The following is a 21736-nucleotide window of genomic DNA, read 5'->3' on the forward strand; positions in this document are numbered from 1 at the left end:
AACCCTTTCTGCGTAATTTAGTATGTAAGTTCTTCCGAAATTCAGAAAACCTAGTATTGATTGTAAATTCTTCAGCGTTTTTGGAGCTTGGAGTACAGCGCACTTCTCTAAGAAGTTGTCCGCTAGGCTCTTCCCTTCACTTGATAATTCGTACCCTAAAAATAGTACTGTCAGATGGGCAATTCGAGACTTTTTAAAGTTGAATTTGTAACCCTCTGCTGCGAACCCAAGTATAATGGTGTTCACTCTTTTCAAGTGAGTATCCAAGTCGTCGTCTGTGAGATAAATATCATCTACGTAAGATAATGCTTCATCATCATAGATTTGTAGTAACTCTGTTACCCTAGCTGAGAATAGTCCTGGGCTGTTCTTGAACCCCTGTGGGAGTCGACAGAATTTTTTCTGTGACCCAAATGCAGAGAAAGCGGTCAAATATCTGCTTTCTGGTGCAATGTTTTGACAAAAGAAACCATTAGAAATGTCTAATGTCGTTTTATATTTTTTCCTAACTATGTTATTCATTAGGGCTGCACTATGCGAGTTTTGTACTGCAAAAGTTTTGCAACATGTATTAAGATGTCTGTAGTCCAAAACTAGACGATATGAATTGTCTGGCTTGGAGACAGGAAACAAAGGATTGTTCATTTGAGAGGTGCATGTTTCAATCACCCCCTGGTACTCAAGTTGATCTAAGATCTCCCTGACTTGTTTTTTAGCTTCTTGCTTTATGGGATACTGCCGTTGGGCAGTTGGTTCACTTTTTAGTTGGATTTTGTGAGGAGGAGAATCCTCATCCCATCCTACATGATTTTTATATAATGCAGGTGCCTGGGCTACTGCCCATTTTCTTGCATATGTGTACTTTTTATGAATCGGTATGTGATTCGAGAAGGCAGGCATAATCACTTCTTCGCCACGAGGGCACTCCCTGACAAACTCTGGGGGCCAATCTCTTTCAGCTAACAGAATATCATAGCCTTTTGAGAGCTTATCCCAAAATAGACCCTTAATTTTCCTAGTCTTATCACCCTCCATACGCAATGTTATTTCGTATATTTTATGGGGCTCGCTAAGTCTGGCGTCGGCAGTTTCAACCTGAATGAATTCATTCATGTCCACTGTCTCCAGATGACTCATCAAGATCTTGCGCGCTATACTGATCTCTGCTGCACTGTCCAACATTGTCAATGCCCACTCCCCGTTTTTCAACTGTGTCCTCAGTATTCTCGGCATGGTTGATTACTCTAATACTGGCTACCTTCTTTCTCTGAAATTGAGATTTCTTATTTTGAGCAGGTTCCTTGTCTTTGGACTTGGTGTGCTCTCCTGGGTCTGACCGTCCTCTTCTTTCCGAATTCTGTGGAAAAGATCGAGAGGGACGTGTATCAATACTTTGATATCTATCAGGTTTTTTTATATTATCCCTATTTCTAAGGTTATATCTTTTCTCAGAGGGCTCCCGTTGGGGAGACTGGCGTTCTCGAGTCGGAGTTCTCTCCCTCCGTCGAGGAGACCTTCCTCTGGACTGGAAAACTTTTTCCTTGGGAGTGGATTGTTTATTTCCATCCCAGCTCTTTTTAGGAGTGTTTGAATTATTTTTAATAAATAATTTTTCTGGATTTTCGAGCAGTTGGGGCGTAACTGGTTTTCCACCCAAGCTGTCTCTACCTAATTCTTCATAGCACTTTTCTATGATTTTTGCAAGCTCAACAGGATCTTTTATATCTGTTTCCCTCAACTTCTGGCGGATCGCCACAGATGCTGCTTCTCCCTTTATGTTGGCTAATAATATAGCCGTGACCTGCTTGAAGTCTTTCAGTAATTTCATACCTAGATTTAAAGCGGGCTCTGGACCGAATTCATTTTGAATCTGTTTTAGCACTTCTGGTATTACCGCCATAGACGGAACACCGTGTGTTTTTGTGTAAATGGAAGCAAAGACTGTACCCCAAGTGTCGCAGTCCTCCACGTGTGGTGCGATTCCCATAGGAAGGCAGATGGTCAAGATTCTGTGTCTCTCAATAGGGGTAGTATCAGGAAATACTGCCTCTATTTGAGTGATTTTCTGGGCTAACCAGAAAGGAATTTGTTCTCGTTTTACGGGTGTTTTACCAAGACATGACTGTATGTTCTGTGGTGTAATTTTATTTGTGTTCCCCTGGTGAGGGGTCAGCTGGTGTGAATTAACAGCTGGCTGGACTGTTGCAGTCCGCATTACATATTGGACTAATTGCCTATGTATTTTTATTAATGTGTTTAGCTGTGCTAACAGCTCTTCCTTAGACATTTTTGCAATGTCAGGATGTGGTGTGTAGCTGGCTAGAACCGGCCACGTGGCTCCTGGTCTACCTAGTGGACCGAGCCTAGTTATTTGATCAGTGTGTTTTAGGGCGCCATTAAACCAGAGCAGGTGCTCTTGAAATTTAAGTGGGATTTCAATCTCCTCGAAAGGAGCGTACTCTCCCGGAGGTTCCTCTATTTTGTAATAGTGAAACTCTTTTGTTCTAGCGTTTACCGCTGGAAAGTTTATCCATGAATAGAATACCTCTGTCTGCCGATACTCGTGAGCCTCTATCACGAAAATTACTGTACCACCTTGAGGTGTCAGTCCGTTTTCTATAAGTTTTAAAGTTATAGATCTTCTTAAGTGGACCGGGATGTCGATAGCATCCGGGTCTGTCTGTAGGAGACTCGAGTCTTCCTCTATTAGAATGGAAGCCAGTCTAACTGCTTCCCTTTCTTCTTCACTGTCTGTCATTTTTAGAAATGCAGGCTTTGCAGAGTAGGTCTCCAAGGAGACAAAGATTAGGTGCACAATATTTTGGAACACTGTATCCTTCAACGTTGAATAAACCAGAGCTTTACATAGGAATCTCTTCCTACTAAGGTCGGGCGGATTTTAACCTTTCACCCACTCCAGACGTCTATTGGAGTATTTACGGGAGAAAGGGGTCTGTGAAATATGCACGACTGAGTTACTCTATAAGTCTTGCGTTAGTTTATCGCCTTACCAAACGTTGGGCGCCATGTAGTGTAGTTCCTAGTTTCCCACTAGGCCCTGCGCATTGGAATAACATAAACAGTAGTATCGACGTGGAACTGCTTTATTCCAGGCCTCCACTGACTATGCTAAACTTAATTGGGTTGTGTTACCAACTAGCTCAGAGGTCACTGGAAACTTTCTTCTCTGCATAGGAAGTGATCAGCTTCCCTGGCACAGACAAGAAGGGATTCAGTTTTCCAACAACCATGCAACATGACAACTTTGCTCCTCAGATCAAGAGTCGATCTCTAGGGTCGTGTGAAACAATAGACATGTATTTCACTCAGTCAGTCTAGTGCAGTTTACTTTCACAATATGTAGAGAATAGAGAGACGGGCGTTTGTCAATAAAGGGTTACATTTATTGAACAGTCTTTCTTCTCGTACAAGAGAAATGTATTGCCACAATTGCAATAACTGTTATTATAAAAAGTACGTACAGTAAGATAAGTATTGCGAAATAGAACTGTAAAAGCATTGATATGGTTTCTTAGCCATACAATGGTTTAAAAGTAATAAAACATATATATACAGTCATATATACATTAGGCTAACATACTCAACTGGTGCTTCTAACTAAGCCTACCCCAGTGTGCCTGACCTAAGCCTAACACGTGAGAAGGGGAGTAAGTAAGTAGCTTTAAGTTAAGTTGGTTTTGCCAAGGTTTGTTTCAAGAATTCTCATCTAAGGGTTTAGTCAACACCATACCTCTGAATAGAATGATGGAGGATTGGTATCTCCTTCAGGGGTCTCTCTCGATATCCCAGTCACCTGCGAGGGTAAACTGGAAGCGCCGGGACTGGATTTCTCTACACGAGAAAGGCAGCGGCTTCTCTTCAGCGCGTCGAGGGAGGAGGGGTGACAGCGTCCGCGGGCAGCTGGGCTGGATGTCTTCGCAGAGGACGGCTGCTCGGCTCCTCAAGCGTACTGCACCATAGTTCGCGCTGTAGCGGCGATAATGGTAATCAGTAGCTTCACCACCACAGGATAGCAGGCTGCAGCGACAGAGTGCTAGATTTACCAACACGGGTCGTGCAGGCAGCTGGCTTCAGTAGCTGGTACAACAGGCATTGCTTAAGGCAACGTTGGTAATATTTATACCTGACAGGTGCCGGGTTTGACGCAAGTTTGCTGGACATAAGACGTCAATTAAAGATGTCACTAGGAAGTGACAGTTATCAGTTGCTCATTAGAGTTCCATTACTAATCAAAACATAGCAAGCGGGGATTTCCAGGTTTGCTAAGTTTTTATCTTGTTGAAGAACTCGGAGTGTTATCTAGGAATATCAGATAGTGACTGCTGCTCTGTCATTGCACTAATTGGTCGCAAAGGAAGTAGCAGAGAGTCATGCTGGAATGTGGCTCTGTTCGTGTGAGGCCAGAGATGACTTTTCAGAAAATCGTACTTGAACGGTTATGCCAATATAGGGAATAAATGGATTTATAGCCGAATAGGGGCATAAGGTCACAGTATCGATCAGGAACCTAGATAAGCACGCAACAATTTCTCTGCTTGTGACCTGGTCACATATATGCGTGTCACCGTCTTATTCTCAGCTGTGGTTCGTGCAGTGATGTCGGCCAGTGCATTCCCTTTACCGACTAAGTCTGTCACCTTCTTGTGTGCCTGGCATTTGATTACTGCTAATCGTTTGGGGAGGAGAACTGCTTCAATCAAAGCAGAAACCAGATCTCCGTGAAGGATGGGTGTGCCGTGTGACGTCAGGAATCCCCTTTCCCTCCATAGGAGCCCAAAATGGTGAACCACCCCGAAGGCATACTGGCTGTCTGTATATACGTTCGCGGTGGTTCCTGTGGCTATGATGAATGCTTGTGTGAGGGCTATCAGCTCTGCTGCCTGTGCAGATCGTTGTGTGATGCGGGCTGTTTCAACTACTGTTCGGGCTGTCGTCACTGCATAGGCAGCTGAAGTGGTGCCATCTGGGAGTTTGATGCATGAGCCGTCTACCCATAGCTCTCCATCAGGGTCTGCAAAAGCAGTGTCTCGGAGGTCAACTCTACTCCTAGTTTGTTCGTCCGTGAGGGTTACACAGTCGTGTATGGGAGGCACGTCGGGGTCATTTTCAGGCAGGGGCAACAGTGTGGCAGGATTCAAAGTCGTGCATCTCTTTAGTGTGATGTGGGGTGCAAGTAGCGTCAATTCGTACCCTGTCAGTCGTGCGCTAGTCAGGTGTTGAGTCTTGGTTTGGTTCAAAAGGGTGTCGACCGCATGGGGTACTAACACATTGAGGGAGTTCGAAAGTACGATTCCCTCGCTCTGACGGATAGAGACAGCAGCGGCAGCTACTGCTTGAAGGCAGGCAGGCAAAGCTCTGGCTACAGGGTCAAGAGTGGCAGAGAAGTAGGCACAAGGGCGCTGCTTAGGACCGATAGACTGTGTTAGGACGGACAATGCACACCCCTCCCTTTCGTGGGTGAAGAGGGAAAAGGACTTGGAATAATCCGGGGTTCCCAGGACGGGTGCTGAACAGAGGGCATCCCGTAACTCCTTAAAGGATGCTTGACACTCAGGGGTCCAAGGGAGCGGGAAGGGGGCATCTTTGGTCAACAAGGCAAGTAGAGGTTTTACAATGAGGCTGAAATTTGGTAACCATTGTCTGCAAAAAGAGGTAAGGCCAACTAAAGAGCGGACTTGCTTTTGTGTTTTTGGGATGGGGGTGTCTAGGATGGTTTGGATTCGGTCGGGCGTTAGCTTCCTCCCTTCTTTGGACAGGAGATGGCCTAGGCATGTCACTTGTGGCTGGCAGAACTGTAGTTTCTTTTTGGAGACTTTGTGGCCATTTTCTGCGAGAAAGTGTAGGAGTTGGACAGTGGCTGTGATTGCAAGTGGGGTGGTGTCGGCCGCCAAAAGGATATCATCGACATATTGGATCAACACCACTCCATCTGGTAGCTGGACGGCGTCCAGCTGTCTTTTGAGGGCCTGGCTGTAAATACTGGGACTTTCAGTGTACCCCTGGGGAGCTCTACAAAATCGGTACGAGCAGGATTTTAGGGTGAAGCCGAAGAGATAACGACTGTCTGGATGGATGGGGATAGAGAAAAACGCATTCTTGAGGTCAATAACAGTGAAGGTGGTGGCAGTGGACGGAATGAGGGTCAAAATGGTGGTGATGTCTGAGACTACGGGGTATTGGGGTACAACCACTTTGTTAATCTCTCGCAGGTCAATGATGAAGCGGTACGCTTTCTCATCTCCCTCGCCTTGCTTCTTAACAATGGGTAGGATAGGGCTGTTGCAGACATTGCTAACCACTTCTTCGACCACTCCTGCATCTACCAGAGACTGAATGATCGCTACCAGTGCCTTCTCGCCCTCGGGCGATATCCGATACTGTGGGAGTTTCGGGAGCATAGCGTCCTGTCTTACAGTTATATGAATGGGGTCAATCATCATTCGTCCCACATCAGAGTCATTTTTGGCCCATAGGTACTTGGGCAGGGTGTCGAGCAAGGACAGATCAGCGTCAGTTATGGAGCACATGTGTCGTGCAGGGCAGGATTTGGGCATGCCTGGGTTGTCGTACAGGATGACTCGGACTCCATCTGGGGAACACCTAATGGTAGCTCGAAAATGCTTCAGTAAGTCAATGCCCATAATGGCGTCAGGGGAGTTGGAGGAGAGCAGAAATGTTGTGTCAGTGGATTTGCTTTCTAGGTCAAAGGTGATAGGCACGGACAGGGGGTTAGTGGAGGGCGTCCCATCGAAACCTATCGATGTAATGTGTGAGCCAGACAAGGGTGCCCTTGGAATCAGTCGTTTCGATAACACACTACGTGTCGCCCCAGTGTCTACCAAAAATGGAGACTCTGTACCCAGGACCTTAGCAGTGACGTAAGGACCTTGCTGGTCAACACAGAGCTCGACTGGATCCCTCCCTTGCCCCTGGCAGTCCTATGCAAAATCGGGGGCATTCTCACCGTCGGATAGCTGATACTGGTTCTGTCGGGGACGGTCAAATGTGTTCGATCTCCCTGATCTCTCATTGTTGGTGTCGTTTGTGTGCCCTCGTCCTTGTCCCCTATTTATTGGCCCACCCGCTACGTCCTTGGGGTCCCTATTTCTGTTCATCTCTAACAGAACAGGACACTGGGATTTCCAATGGCCGAATCCTTTGCAGAAGGCGCATTGGTCCTCGCTAATGTCTCTACGTCCAATGTGGGGTGTTGGGGTGTGGTCTTTGGGAGGTGGATTTCTAGGGGTAGTCGATTGGTAGTTCCCCCTGTGGGGTTCCCGTCCGACCGCTATACCTTGTATCTGGGCTATCATCACCCTTTCTTTCAATTTTATTTTCTTTTTCTCGGATGCCCTATCACTCTCATTCTTCTGGTGCTCGTAATACTGAGCCATCTGAAGGATAGCTGCGGGTTTGGAGGCCCCCCAACTACTCTCACTCGTCTGCAGCTTTTGGGAGACCTCTTGTGATAGGCCCTTTACATAATTTTGTACAAACAGGTGTTGTCCGGTTGCGGTGGTCATGTCTTGGCCACTGTAGTCGGAGAACACTGTCTCGAATCGGGAGAAGTATTCCGATACATCTTCCTGGGGTTTCTGATGACAGGCCGTGACTATCGACCAGTCTACCTTTTTCTCTGGGATCAGTGTCTTTAACTTCTGAACTAATTTGTCTGGGAGTTCTAATATGTCCTTTACTGGTTTCTTTCCGGGCTCTCGCTGTCTATCTAGATCACTGAGTTGCTTCCAGGTATGTCCGAACAGATCCGTGTGGTCAGCCTTCCGGATTTGCTTCCACACGTCAGCTGGCAGGCATAACCCGAAAAACAAGTCAATGTCCGCTAAAGTCATTATCGTCGAACCCAAGGCTGTGCCTAATTCGGTATAGAATGCTGTCGGGTTCTTTCTTAAATCGGGCAGAGTTTGTCTAAAGGTTAAGATGTCTTGTCGGTCCCATGGTTGGTAAACCCAATTGTACACAACCCTCCCCTTTGCATCTTCATGGTTAATATCGTCGTTTGTTCCCTGACCACGTGGTGGAACCCAGTAAGGGGCCGCCTCTCTGATGGGCATCATAGAGTTGGCTACTTCTACTGAGGACTCGGTTGTTTCAGGGACTGTAACCTTGACTTCTGGTTGCTGTTCCGTGAGGTGGCGGAAGACCTCAAGCATTTGCATGAAGAGGTCCGTCGCATCACGTTCAGTCCCATCTCCAACATCAATCTTTCTATATAGCGTTGTCAGTTTAGCGGGGCCCTTACTCTGATACCTATCCTCATATGCGTTCAGGGTGTGGTAGCTGAATCGTAAAATGAAATGCCGTCTGTGGCTGTCGGCATGTGAATTATACATGTTCATTGTGTATTCTTCGCTCTCCTTCCGTTTGACTAGTGTCTTTGCTATTTTGTCAATCCCATCCCGTTCATCTTTACTCAGTCTGTTTGATCTGACCGGTGGTTGCTCGCTAGCCTCGGGGTCACCTGGTGTTGTTGCTAATGTGCCTGGTGCGGAGGCCCCGAGGGCTGGTGCACTAGCGCTAAGGTCACTCTCGTTCGCACCCAGGGCTTGCAGGTGTTGTTGGCAGGGGGTGTATGGAGGGGGCATGTAGATGATTGGAGGACCTAGCAGTAACTCATCGTTCGCCCGTTGTTTGGGGGGCAATTCAGGGTAGAGCTTAGAGGGGGTCCTAACAGGACATTGACCTGTCGACCCTGACTCTTGTTTTTGTGTAGCTTCCTTTCTTTCTTTTATTTCTTCTTCTAGTTGCTTAGCGGCTAGGTGCTCTGCCTTTCGTAATTCTTTCCCTATTTTTGCTTCTTCTCTTTTTCTTCGTTGTTCCGTTTCTTTGCGCCACATGCCGATACTATCGAGCATAGTGGGCGTAGTCTTATTTTTCTGGAGCGCTATTTCTAATGTTTTTATTTTATGATCATCAAAGGAACCTATCAGTGGCCACTGACTTTCGGGGTTCTTCTTTGTATATTTATGCCATAACTTAGTATAAGCTATAGCGACTAGTCCATGCTTAGTGAACATGTCCTTATTAGGGGTGTCCTCCAGCGGAGCTGGATGGTTCATCTCTAATAAGCGGTCCGGGCTAAACAGGCTACCAATCAGTGGGGAGAAGATAGGCATGACGGGTTACAACGGGGACAAAGGTCTGCACTACCTATCTTATCACGGCGTGCAAAGACTAGACAGAATATCTCTATTCTCCGTTGTTTGCAGGCGGTGAATACCTCAAAAGAACCAATACCGAACACTTAATGTACGGTCAATCAAACAATCAGTGGGGAGAATAAGTAGGTACGACGGGTTAAAAGTTTGCGTTACCTACTTTTTCTCTACCTGCAAAGAGAGACCTTGTTCTTCCCTGTTTGCAGACAGAGAATCTCCAGACAACAATCCACGAACAACAGTTCGGGAAAACAGTGGGGGAGGAAGATAGGCACAACGGGTTACAACGGGGACAAAAGTCTGCGTTACCTTTCCTTCACTGCTTGCAAAGAGAGAGCCTGTTGTTTCTCCGTTTGCAGACGGCGAATCTCCAGAAGAATCAACAAAGCGTAATACTAGTATTATCCAAATCAAACAATCATTTCGTAATTTTGTCGCGTTTACACGACCTTACCCGGACCGTATGGACAGTTTCCTGTCTTCCGAATCCAGCGACCGATCGTCCTCTATTCTTCGTGATGTTCACGGCACTCCTGATGGTTCCCAGTCAGGACCATAGATCACTCGAGAGAGGTCTGTTCAGAACTAGTGAAGTTCGGATGATCGGCTGTCAGACGAGGGTCTATCGGACAGGAGCTCTCCCGATCGTTGCAGTCGTTCACTCTGTCGTCGGGACCTCTCCCACTGGATCCACGTGTCGCTGATGGGCCCCACGCTTTGGGATGCCAATTGTAGAAAAAGGGTAGAGCTGATGACCTTTTTCAGAGTTGCCCGGCGTTAACCGCCTCTATACCACTCTAGTTTATCAAACAAAGAGGCAGGCGTTGGAGACTTGAAGTCAGGAAACAGAAGTTTTTTATTCCGACGGAGCAGAACACATCAGATCAGACAACAAGGTATCGTCTCGAGGTGCTCTAACAGCCTCTCTGGGGCCTGGCCTCTTATACACTGGTTTATGGCATGTGACCATTCTTTATTACAATAAAGACATTGTGAAGTAAGGTAAAAGACATCCCCGTAATCCTCGTGTCAGACCCACCCCCACATGCATCCACAATAGAGGTTCTCAACCTGCTGATAAGAGGAGGGGGCTATCACGCAGCTGAGTGTTCCGCCGATTCTTAGGATGTGTGTGCCTGATCGTATCCAAGGGGGTGGGGAGGCCAGGATCAATAGTGGGCCCGTTGAAGAGGAGCGACTCCATACAATAGGGGGTAGTAAACTGTATCTCCCGGCTTAGGCGATGGCCTCGGACCTGTGTGGACAATCGGACTCGGTGGAAGGGGTCATCAAAGGAGAGGTATTCATGCTGCGTGGTCAATCAAGCGCAGAGGGAGAGTTTACCAACAGAGGGGTATTCATGAAAGGAAAGGAGGTGTTGGTCAGGCGCGAGCGTGACTCCCAAGGACAGGGTCATGTGGACTTGTGCATGTGAGGGAGGAGGCAGCCAGGGTGCGGGGAGGACGCTTGCAGCGTCAGGGGAGCGTGCTAGTGATCGATCGTGAGCAGGGAGACCATGGTACCCAAAATGGCTGCCGTGCAGGTTATACGTGGGTGACAAGCTGGCGCAGATGATGTTCAGTTCGTAAACTTAAATTTCCACAAAACCAATCGAGATTATTTCAAACTTTCGCCTAATATTATACTGGAGGCGAATATGGGTAACACCGGAGCTGAAAATATTTGCCAAGGGACTTCTGGACATTATTAAAAGTGATGTCTTTCATCAGATAAAATGGCTCTCTGGAATTAGAGCGGTTCTCAGAGAGCTGGGTCTGGTGGAGACTTGGGAAGACCCAACCAACGCTATATTCCCCTCCAAAAAGGCAATTAAGGGATTGTATTGGGAGATGATATCCTCAAAACTGTTCAGGACCACTCCCCCACTCTCACTAACAGGGGTGTTTATGGAGTTCAAGGATGAGACTCGTTTTGAGGCATTCTGAGACGACATAATGAAGCCACTGTATAGAAAGCTCTATTTCCAACTGAGACTCGGTAGCATCCCTGTCAGAGCATTCACATCCAGATAGTCTAATGGTGGAAGTGCCTCTTGTCCATCTTGTCTAGACCCCAAAGAAACAGTTGGTCATCTACTTTTTGTGTGCCCTGCATACTCTGCCCCGCGCAGAGGCTGGCTGCGGTCCATGGCTAAACTGCTGGGAACTCGAAGTGGAATTGTGGCTGCTAGAATCATCTGTACAAACCCAAGCCCTTTAATATGTATAGCTGAGGCAAAATTTTTAGGATGGGCATGGACTATCAGAAATAAAAATGTAAAGGGATAGGCTATTGAAAAATCACTTTTCTCTTGAGTACTTGATGTATTTGCACATGATGAAATTTTCCTTATTGGAATGATTTTTAAACTTTTTAAATGCTTGTCTAAATGTTAACTCTGTTTTTATAAATATATTTACATTTGTAATGCTTCTATGACTACGTAAAATAAAGCTTGTTTGACTGACTGACTGACTGACAAAATTCTGTGTTTGAGAACAGTACTTTTAGAAAGTGGCTGTTCTCTTGTCTAACCTTTCTGTGTGCCTGGGCCTGCTTGTGGATTGACTGTCTGGTTTGAAGGTGACAGGGGCTGGGGAGCCCCCAGGAGGTTGTCTGAGTCAGCCTGTGGTTGAATGACTGCATCTGCAACTATAGTGGTGGGAGGAGATAGCACCTGGGAGTGAATAGGGCTGTGCCTGCCTGCCACAATGCTGGCTCCACCTCCTGCTGGGCGGCTGTCGCCTCTGCCCCTCACACTGGAAGGAAGAAGCCAGGAAGCCCAAATGCTCCAGCAACACCCAGAACTGGTTTAGACAGGGCTCAGGGCCCACTTGCACAAAGACTTCAAAGACTTTTAGGGGTATAAGAGAAGGACCCCTGACAACAGATTTTCAGATTCTACAATCAAGAGGAACCTCTTCCAGAAGAAGAACCGCTGGAGAAACTAAGAAAGACTGCCCTTGCTGTGTGCTCTGGGGCTGACCTGTTTTGCTGTTCACCTGAAGGAGAGAAGAAGGGGACTTTGCTGTGTGCTGTGACCCCTGCCTGCTTGACCTACAAGATTTTTTGCTGAGTGCTGTGTCTTCAAAAGAATCTCCAAGGGCCTGAGAAGAGCTGGCCTCCTGTTTTGCAACTCAGGGACAGAAAAGTTGCCAAAGACTGCAAGAAACTGCTTTGCCTCCTGAAGCTGCGATATACTACTGAGATCTTGCGCTGCTTCAGTGCCCCTAGGACAGAGCCTCTGCTGTTTGACCCATGTGGCGCGCTGGCTGCTCTCTAGCCAGATTGAGAGTTCCGCGTTTAAAATTGCTGCCAGCCCGGGAACCTGAGGAGGGCCGAGATCTCTCTCACCGGCCACCGACTCTGTGCCGAAGATTCAGCCTGCAACCACCCCTCTCAGCCGTACCTCGAGCTGCACGCCCTAGGCCAGGATCCCAGAAGCGCACGGCTGTCCAGACCTCTTCACCGGCATCACCGCCGCGGCCCGAGAGCTCCGCTTCAGCATTGAAGGAGCTGCGCCCGGATTGGCCGACGGAGACGAGCCCCTCAGCAGCACCGAGGCTGGGCCTATCAGAGCCGCGCTGCGATTGGTCCACAGGCCGGCGCGTCATTGGCCATCTAGCATGCTGATTGGAGCCTGCAGCGCCGCGTCATAGTTAGCTCGCGCCCTTTTAGGCTGCTGGGCTGACTCGTGCCCCGATTGGCTGGTGCAGTGTGAGCCCCCACGAAGGATCGTCGGTGCGGGACAGCGGAATGAGACCAACCCCTGAGTGACTGGAGGCCAGATTGTGGAGACCTACTCTAGAAAATACCTGCAAGCTGCTGCCCCGAGTATCTCAAGGTAAAAGCGCAAGCTTGGTGCCACGGGGGTGATACCAGCTTGGCAGTGAGATAGCCGGTAGCTTTTGTGACCGGCGAGGGAGTTAGGGACTGCCCCTGCATTTTGCTTCGTAGTCTCCACGGTGCTCACTCCTCGCTCGCGCTCTCAAGGGGAATAGGCAGCTAAGACCTTTTGGGAATCAGAAACCTAGTGACTGTTGTAAATAGAGGGACTTGTTGCCACAAAGAGCGGACCCCAAGCTAAAGAGACCCTTCGAGACTTTATGTTGATTTGGCATCTGGAAAACCCCCCTTTTACCTGTGGATTTATCCCTCTTGTTCTGCTGTATGTGGGCTTTAACGTTTTGATTGCTAAACTACCTAAACTAGATAAAGTTATATTTTTATATATACTTACCTGTGTGGTCTCAGTTTGTGGTGTACTTTGGGGTCATTGTGGATGTTGAATGCAAATACTACACACATCGCCTTGGGGATAAGCCTGCCTGCTCGTGCCAAGCTACCTAGGGGGCGAGCAGGGGTTATCTACAGTGTGTATCCCTTTACCCTGACTAGAAGCAAGGGTCCCTATTTGGACAAAGATACTTACCTCTGCCAACTAAAGACCCCCAGTTCTAACATTCGCCCATCAAAATCTGGGTTTTGAACTGGGGGCTGCAATCTGCTGCTAGCAGCAAAGGCTAAGGTCACATTACAAAGGCGGCAAGGCCTTTGAAGCTTTCCTCTCTAACACTGTGCCAATCCTGGGGGAAGAGGTATGAGACCTCCGTCCAGGCTGTACTTTGTTTGTGGCCTCAAAGAGTAGGGGCTCTCGGACCAGGGGTCCAGAAACATGTCTGGTGGTGGCAGGCTGCATAAAGTCAGTAAGGGATCACACCAGGATTGGCAGATTTTCAGGGGTCACCTCTTAGGTACCCTCTGAGTACATGCTTTGTTTCTCTCTGCACCGAGGCAGGCAGGCTCCAATGGCCGTTTGCATGGCCGTGGTGAGCGGTCCCTAGGGGACCCTCTCCATTCCCAATGCCCTAGGTACCAGGGTACCATATATTAGGGGCTTACCAGGGGGTCTGAAGTGCCAATCGGGGTAGAGTTTTAGGGAAAGGGCACTGGAACTGGGATCCTGAACAGCTGGGACCCAGTACTCTAAAGTCAAAATTGCACCAAAAGGCAGTAAAAAAGTGGGGGGTGGATAGCAATCTCAACCCACTTTCCCACAGACACCATCTCTAGTTTTACAGCAGCCCTCTGACCACTCTGTGGAGCACTCCCTTCCTTGGTCAAAGAGAGTTTGACAGTTTAATATCAAATAATGGCTCTCGCATTTATTTGGTCAAAGCAGACAGAAGATTTGGTTCTCTGCACTTTCAGAATCGGTTTGTGGTGGTTATTTTTTCTTCTGTTCTCTCAAGGCTCATTCGTAGACACAGTCTTTGTGTAGAATATATCATGTTATGTTATGTAGAGCGAGCTATCACCCACAAAGGTAACCAGGAGCTCAGCAGGTGTGAGTGTAGCCAATCTTCCCAACTAGTGGGACAACTTGGAAAGCTAGGTCTTGCGGAATTCAAGAAGTGAGGAGATTCTTATATATAGGGTAAGGTCTTTCCATGCTATAGGAGTGATGTAGGAGAGGGCTAGACCACCAAATCTGGCTTTCTGTATAAGGGGGATGTGTGCAAGTAGTAGCTTGAATGAATAGAGGTATCAGTAAGGTTTGTGAAAGCAAATGCGATTCTTGAAACTTGCTGGGCCAATGTTACGTTGTGCCTTGGAAGTGTGGGTGAGGAGTTTCTATCATGCTCCCTTGTGTATGGGGAGCCAGTGGGCTCCTTCAGCTGTGACGTGATTTGAGTGTGGCATGAGAAGTTGTCAGAACTCCGATCAGAGGGCCAAGGGACACACAGGGCCTACTGGGCCCGAACATGGTGGTTGAGGCCTTTTTCTCCTGATGTTTGGGGGCCCACCCAACATGGTTTGATTGGAATATACCTGATTGGCAAATTTAATTTACTTGTAAGCCCCTTATAAAGTGGTATACCATATATCCAGGGCCTGTAAATTAAATGCTACCAGTGGTCGTGCAGAACTTATTGTGCCTAATTACCCTTCTAAATCTTTTCCCAGGCCTGCCAATCCAGCCTGAATTCAGTGTCACACGTCCATGTCAACATGGCATTTAAACCTCCTTGCCAAGCCTTAAATTCACTTTTTAGAACATATAAGTCACCCCTAAGGTAGGTGGTAGGTAGGACACAGGGCAGGGAGCTATGTAAATAAAAGTTAGGAAATGTCCTTTTATGTTTTACATATCCTGGTAGTGAAAAATTCCAGAAATGTGTTTTTAATTACTGTGAGGCCCACCCCTCCGGTAGGATAACATTAGGGATTCCTTAGTACTTTTAATAAGCTGAAATTCCTAATAGAGAGGAGGTAGTGTGAGGGGAAGGAGGACATCCACCTTCAATCTGTTGTCCCTTGCCGGCAGCTTCCATATCCCAAGTTGCCATCTTCCTTGTTCTGCAGGCAACTTTAAGTATATGCCAGCCAGGCTGGAAGAGGCGGGCCTTGACCTGTGGCCTTGGAATACAGGCGCTTCCAGAATCTTATCACAAGGGACGACATTCAAGAGACTGGAAAAGCAATCTTCAAGGAGAGAACCAACAGCATTTGCAGTGTAGGAGATGTGTAGTAAGAGAAGGACACACAAGATACAGGAACCAGGACTACAAGGTTGTCCTGAGGCATTGGAGAAGCCTGGAATCCCCAAACAGAGCAAAGCCCAGGTATTTGATCAGATACTTGGAAAGAGAGGGAACCGAGAGGAGGTTAAAAGTGAAGACACTGGTGCCACAAAAGTAAGGGTTCTCCAGTTTAAAGCTTCCAGAGTATGAAGGCTGAACTTGATGGACAGTTCTTTACAGAATAGCGAGCGCTTTCAGTAAATTCCCCATAAAAACACTGGAATGTAATTTTCGGTCATGACTTATATTTCTTTATCTATTTTTTTCTTGTTTTTTTGCTAAATGACTGTCGATTAAGTAATTCTCCAAATCAAAGACTTAGTGGGAACACTATACTTAGAAGCGAGGTGATGAAAACCTTTAACTTTACCTGTTGATGGGGTAGAACAAGTGGTGTCTTCCCTCACATTACCAAATACATGATTTAAAGAAGAAATGGTTTGAAACGATCCTGTGGCTCTTTCTGCTTCATTCAAGGGGCATCTTTCTTCATGTTGGTCCTGGTGTTCTCGATCCTGACCTAAGAAGAGAGAAGGAGAAAAAGAGAGAAAGAACTGTATAATGAATTGTGACCAATACTTGTGAATAAAGAACATCATGTAAAGAAAACTATGTTAATTTTCCTAAGTCCCACTACACCGCACATCTATAAAATGCATCACCACCTGGGTGACAGATAGATTTGTCATGTTTGGTACCTATGGAATTGTAATGACAAACTCTCTTTACAGTCAGATTTTTTATTACAATTTTGAAAATGCCACTTTTAGAAAGTTCCTAAACTATATATGGTTCGGCCCTTAATCAGTAAGGTTAGGCCAATACAAGTGCCAGTACTGATACCCATTCAGCCATCCATTCCCAACCTATGATCACACACCGCAATTGTAATGATCATTTGAATTTATTCAAAAAATATATTGTTTGTTTTATCTTATTTGTGGTTCTCAAATTGTTTTATAAAAGAGTTCCAAAATCATCAATTTAAACAAATTTCATCAAATCAAGAGCATTAAGATACACAGGGACATAACATTTACAATATGTACAACATTGAAAACATTCATTTCAATTCAAGTCTTTATTTCGATTTGTAGAAAAATCATAAAAGACATCACCATGAAAGATTTATAACAATGTTAAAACAATATTTAAAAATAAGCAGCAGTGTTTAAAACAAGATAAAAACAATTAGGACAAATGAACAGGAGACCAGGTTTAAAAAAAAAATATATATACAGGGCAGCAGCTTTCCTGCAGAAGGGATAAGGCGGGAATTTTTCAGGGGAGAGCTATTGGGAGAGTTTCATCATGTTGGCTCTAATCACCCATATAGCTTGTTCCGTGTCCGTCCTAAGAACCCTCAAGGCGCCATGGCTACCCTGAACCCCAGGTTTTTACAGATGGAGCTCAACCACTTTATTCTTGGGTTTCTATAGGACGGGCATACAAAAAGGAAGTGTGCAGTCGTCTCCAGCACTTCAGGGCAGAATGAGCAATGGCCTCCACATCTGCGTTTCCATGTAGCCATGTGAAATCCCAGGGGAAGGGAACCCACCTTGAACAGGGAACCCACCCTGAACTGATGGTATAATTTTCTTTCCAGGGTGCTTGTGATTAAGTCCCAATTTGGCTCGAAAATCAGAGTCGTTTTTAACTCTAAGAATCCTGATGTTAAGGTTTTGTTTCTCTGGGACAATCTCCGCTGCTCTATGTGGTTCCAGTAAGCTTCTTTGAATGACTTCTTTGAGGGGAAAACCACAGAGAATGGGGATTCCCATAGGGACCTCATACCCATAGCTACTAGGGATAGTTTGAGCTCTTTAAACCACGGAATCTGGTCAGAGGTAGTCATAGACTTGACTTCACTCAAAGCCTGTGCATACTGTGACAGCTCAGGAGACGTCGAAAGACGGCGCCAGTAGGCTATAGGGCGAAATCAAGCCTGATCCCTAATATTCCTGCTGCCTGTGTCGAGATACAAAGGGATCAGTGGAGTGGATTTAGGAAGTCCCAGGAGCGCTCGAAGGAAGTTGTTGTATGCCACAGCTAGAGGAGATAAGTTACTAAAGGCCCATAATTCTGCTCCATATAGAATTGAAGCCCCCACCCTATTGTTGTAAATTTGTGATGCGGGGGCAATAGGCTTGGATTTAGATTGTTTGTGCTCTCTAAGCAGGACGCCGGCCAATTGTGAGTGCTTCAAATTCATTGTGTCTATGTGGAGTTTCCAGGAAAAGTTATTCTCTATTGTTAGGCCTAAGAATGAAAATGTATCTATTTGCTCTAGGGGGGCTTGGTCCAAACTAACCCTCCCCCTCACAGTTTTGTTCTTATGAAAGGCCATGAATTTGGTTTTGGATACATAAACCCCTTTGATGCTCATGACGAGCTGAGCTCCTCATGAGGTATACCTCTCGTGTGCTCATGACGAGATGAGCTCGTCATGACCATACCCATTTCCATTATGGCCCAGCACAGGAGAGGATCTTCTAAAGCACCCAAGGTGTTAATTACTAAGTACTGGTCATGACAGAAAGCCTCAAAACAATTTAGGGCGTCTTGCAATCTCCTTTGTGTTCTCGACAATAACAAAGTGTCGTCTGCGAACATCAAAAGGGGAATATGCAACCCCGCAATTATTGGAGCATCTGTTGGTTGTTTATCAAAATATTGAGTTACTATGTTGATAAACAAAGAGAATAGAGTGGGGGCCAGGACACACCCCTGCCTGATTCCTGTTCCGACCTTGAACTTGCTTGTCACATTGCCCTGCTTCCCCCAACGTACCTGAGCATAGTTGGTATGGTGGAGCCTAACTGTGATGTTCAATAATGCTGGTCAGAGTCACAGCAAACGAAGGGCCTGTCATAATGTGGCCCAGGGGACCAGGTCAAAGGCTATTTTTAAGTAAATGAAGGCAGCATAGAGCAACCCTCCTCCCAGGGTTACAACCTTCCAATGAATAGCCGCAAACCTGATGGCCTGATCGACTGTACCAGTATGGGAGTGAAAACCGGCCTGCAAGGGTGTAGAAATGGTGTGGTCCTCAATCGAAGATTAGAGTCTGCCCAGGACCAGTCTTGCCACCACTTTCTGGATACTGTCGATCAGGCTAATGGGCCTATAAATGTTGGGGAGAGAGCGATCCCCTTTTTTGTATTTTGGGATTATCTCCGCTCCAGCCCATGTTTTTGGCGGGGGTGCTCCACTAGCCACAGCATTGGCCAAAAATAGTATGTAAGAAGCCCAAGTATCTGGATCCGATGTAAACATTGTATTTCGATTTTCAAACTGATTACTGAGGCAATCTTTAGAGTTTATAAAAAAAATGGGTAATAAACCCATTAGGGAAATTCTGGCACTGTATAAGAGCAAGTGCCTTGCTGGTACATTCTAGGGTGCTGCACTTTGGACAGCTGCTAATCATTCTATCCTTCAGACTCAAGAAAAAATGTATTTAAGAAGATTGCTATCAGTCCCCAACTCTACTCCTATATTTAGCGTACACAAAGATCTGTCTGCATCTCATAATAATGATGTTATTAGTGTAGCATGTCTCACTGTCTAGGGTGGGATATGGAGTAAGGAGGGTACACAATTTACCCAGCAAATCATTAGGACTGCCTCACCCTTGAGTATGGAAATAAATCCCCTGGCTAATTTAAATTAACAATCTTTTAAAAGAATGTGCTGAAAATATTGATTTTAACAAACTCTTGCAAATACTTGATCATAGTAAAAAGGATGTAAAAACTGGTCTAATAGAATCAAGGAAATGTCTAAACAAAGCTGAGGCTAACTCAAAGCTGTTGACCAGGGCATACTGTGATAGGTCCATTGGGTCAGGGATTCAATGGTATTTAACTCAGGTCACAAATACAAAACATAGGGGCATATTATCAAGGAACGGCGTTAGAATTATCGCCGCTTTAGCGGCAGGAAACTGCCGCTAGAATGGCAAGATCGGGCTTGATAATATGCCCTTGAGAATTACAATAGAAGCCCAGGTTAACACCGGAACATGGGCTTACATTGGAATTCTGAAGGGCCTATTATCAAGCCCATTATCGCCGCTTTAGCGGCAGTTTCCTGACGCCAAAACGTTGATAATTTTAACGCCATTTCTTGATAATATGCCCCATAGATTTTATGTCACAAGATTAAGAATGGGGATCGCCCACTTTTAATAGCTTTCCCAAGAATGGGCAAGTGGAACTGCAATCTGCCAAAGTATCACTACGATGGAAAAGCAGATCAGACAACTTTGCACTTTATTTTATTTTGTAACTTTTATAGAGACATTAGGAAAGGCATCTTACGTCCATTATTTTTAAAGAACCAATTGTTTACTTATAAAATTGCCTTTGATTACATTTATAATTTAGTTAACGACTGAGTTTGTAATGCAGTGGTGGTCTACATTCAGAAGGCAATTAGAATAAGAACAAAAAAATCACATCTTGAGGCCCTCATATATGAATAAGACTGGATGTATTTTGACTAATGATGTTCCTGGTCGTAGTTTTGTTTTCGCATTATATATTTTGCATGTATTGTTTTTATATCATTATGGTATTTTGTTTTCTACGTATACTCATGTATGTTAGAAATATTTTAAACTTTAAAAGTCCTTTATTGTATACACTGCGATTAAATGTGAAGATGCTTTTTACCTTTAGGATGCTTTTATGGTTGTACTTTTTAACCAAATAAAGCTTGATTTGATTTGAGTTCCATAATCATCAATTTAACCCCTTGCGTGCGCATGATGGCCGGTAGCCGTCACGTGTCACGGTGGGCGTGTGCGTAGGACGGCCCCTGGCCGTCCGAACCCCGGCCACTCATTAAAAATGCAGCACCGCTGCGGAATTGTTGCCGCGGTCAAGGCGTTCAACAAATTTCATGAAATCAAGAGCATTACAATACACAGGGACATAACATTTACAATTTATACAACATTAAACGCATCACATGGACAATATACACAACAAATATTTCATCATGATACAGTATAGTGTTTGTTCGCTCAAGTTCTGTTCAAATAAAGATTACTTCCATCCAGGGAGTATTCAACTTTTTTTTTACAAGGGTAATCACCAAACAGTGACCCTTCTGAGCTCATACGAAAACATTTATCGATTTGGCCTGGTATTACAGGTACAGAACAGTTGTTTCGTTGAAAGAAAATCTGTCAACGCATTTCAAACCCTTCCAAGTATCTTTTAGGGTTCTCCTCAGTACTCAGAAAACAAAAGAACTTTTCAGGTCTGGAATTGAGTGCAAAAGCTCTGATATTGAGAAAGAAACCATTGAATTGAAGATATGATATAATCATCAAGAAAAATGGCAGTCGTCCTGGCTGAATATTGCAGCAAACTAAAGGTTGAATATAAAGTGGAGTTATCACTGGTGGAAAAAAAGAGCACTTTACAGGGCGGCTCGCATGGATTATGATTGCCTCCTGCATCTGGCAGGTAAGGCAGTCACTCCCATCCAGACAAAGCCCCCGGAGACAACACTGACAACCTATTTCCGTGGTCTTATAAAGCGCATTGCTAACCAAACACAGGCTTCCCAGCACTAACAGGTAACCTGAATGGGGAAGATTGACACTTCAGGAGAACAGACACATTTCAGTTGTTTCCTGAAACTAAGCAGGTTATCATTAGATATTAGACTTAACTGCAGTGAATTCCAAAGCTTGGAAGCCAAGTAAGCAAAGGAGCGTCATCCGCTTCTGGCTCTTTTTATTCTTGGTATAGTCAAGAGAGTGGTTGCTTCAAGAGAGAATGGCTTCCTGCGATCCCAAAGACCCAGCTGGACCAGGCAGCAAGGAGTATCAATTTATTTTTTCTCTCTTCGAATCCCCCTTCCCATTTGGAACATCTGGTGGGATTCCTGTGACGTATCAGCAGTGCCGAGAAGTGTGCCAGGAGGTCAGGGGGGCATTCA

At 45.7% G+C, this 21736-nt stretch overlaps 1 pseudogene across 1 annotated transcript in view; it reads right to left on the bottom strand.

The window, feature by feature from the left end:
* LOC147665197 (NACHT, LRR and PYD domains-containing protein 12-like) overlaps nucleotides 1-21736 on the bottom strand; it is a 348972-nt pseudogene that overhangs the window by 67990 nt on the left and 259246 nt on the right. Inside the window, exon 4 of the transcript XR_015305019.1 lies at nucleotides 16152-16301. The product of XR_015305019.1 is annotated as an NACHT, LRR and PYD domains-containing protein 12-like (transcript). The remainder of the gene's footprint in view (nucleotides 1-16151; nucleotides 16302-21736) is intronic.

Source organism: Lissotriton vulgaris, unplaced genomic scaffold, assembly GCF_964263255.1.
Source record: "Lissotriton vulgaris unplaced genomic scaffold, aLisVul1.2 SCAFFOLD_1298, whole genome shotgun sequence".
Lineage (NCBI taxonomy): Eukaryota > Metazoa > Chordata > Amphibia > Caudata > Salamandridae > Lissotriton > Lissotriton vulgaris.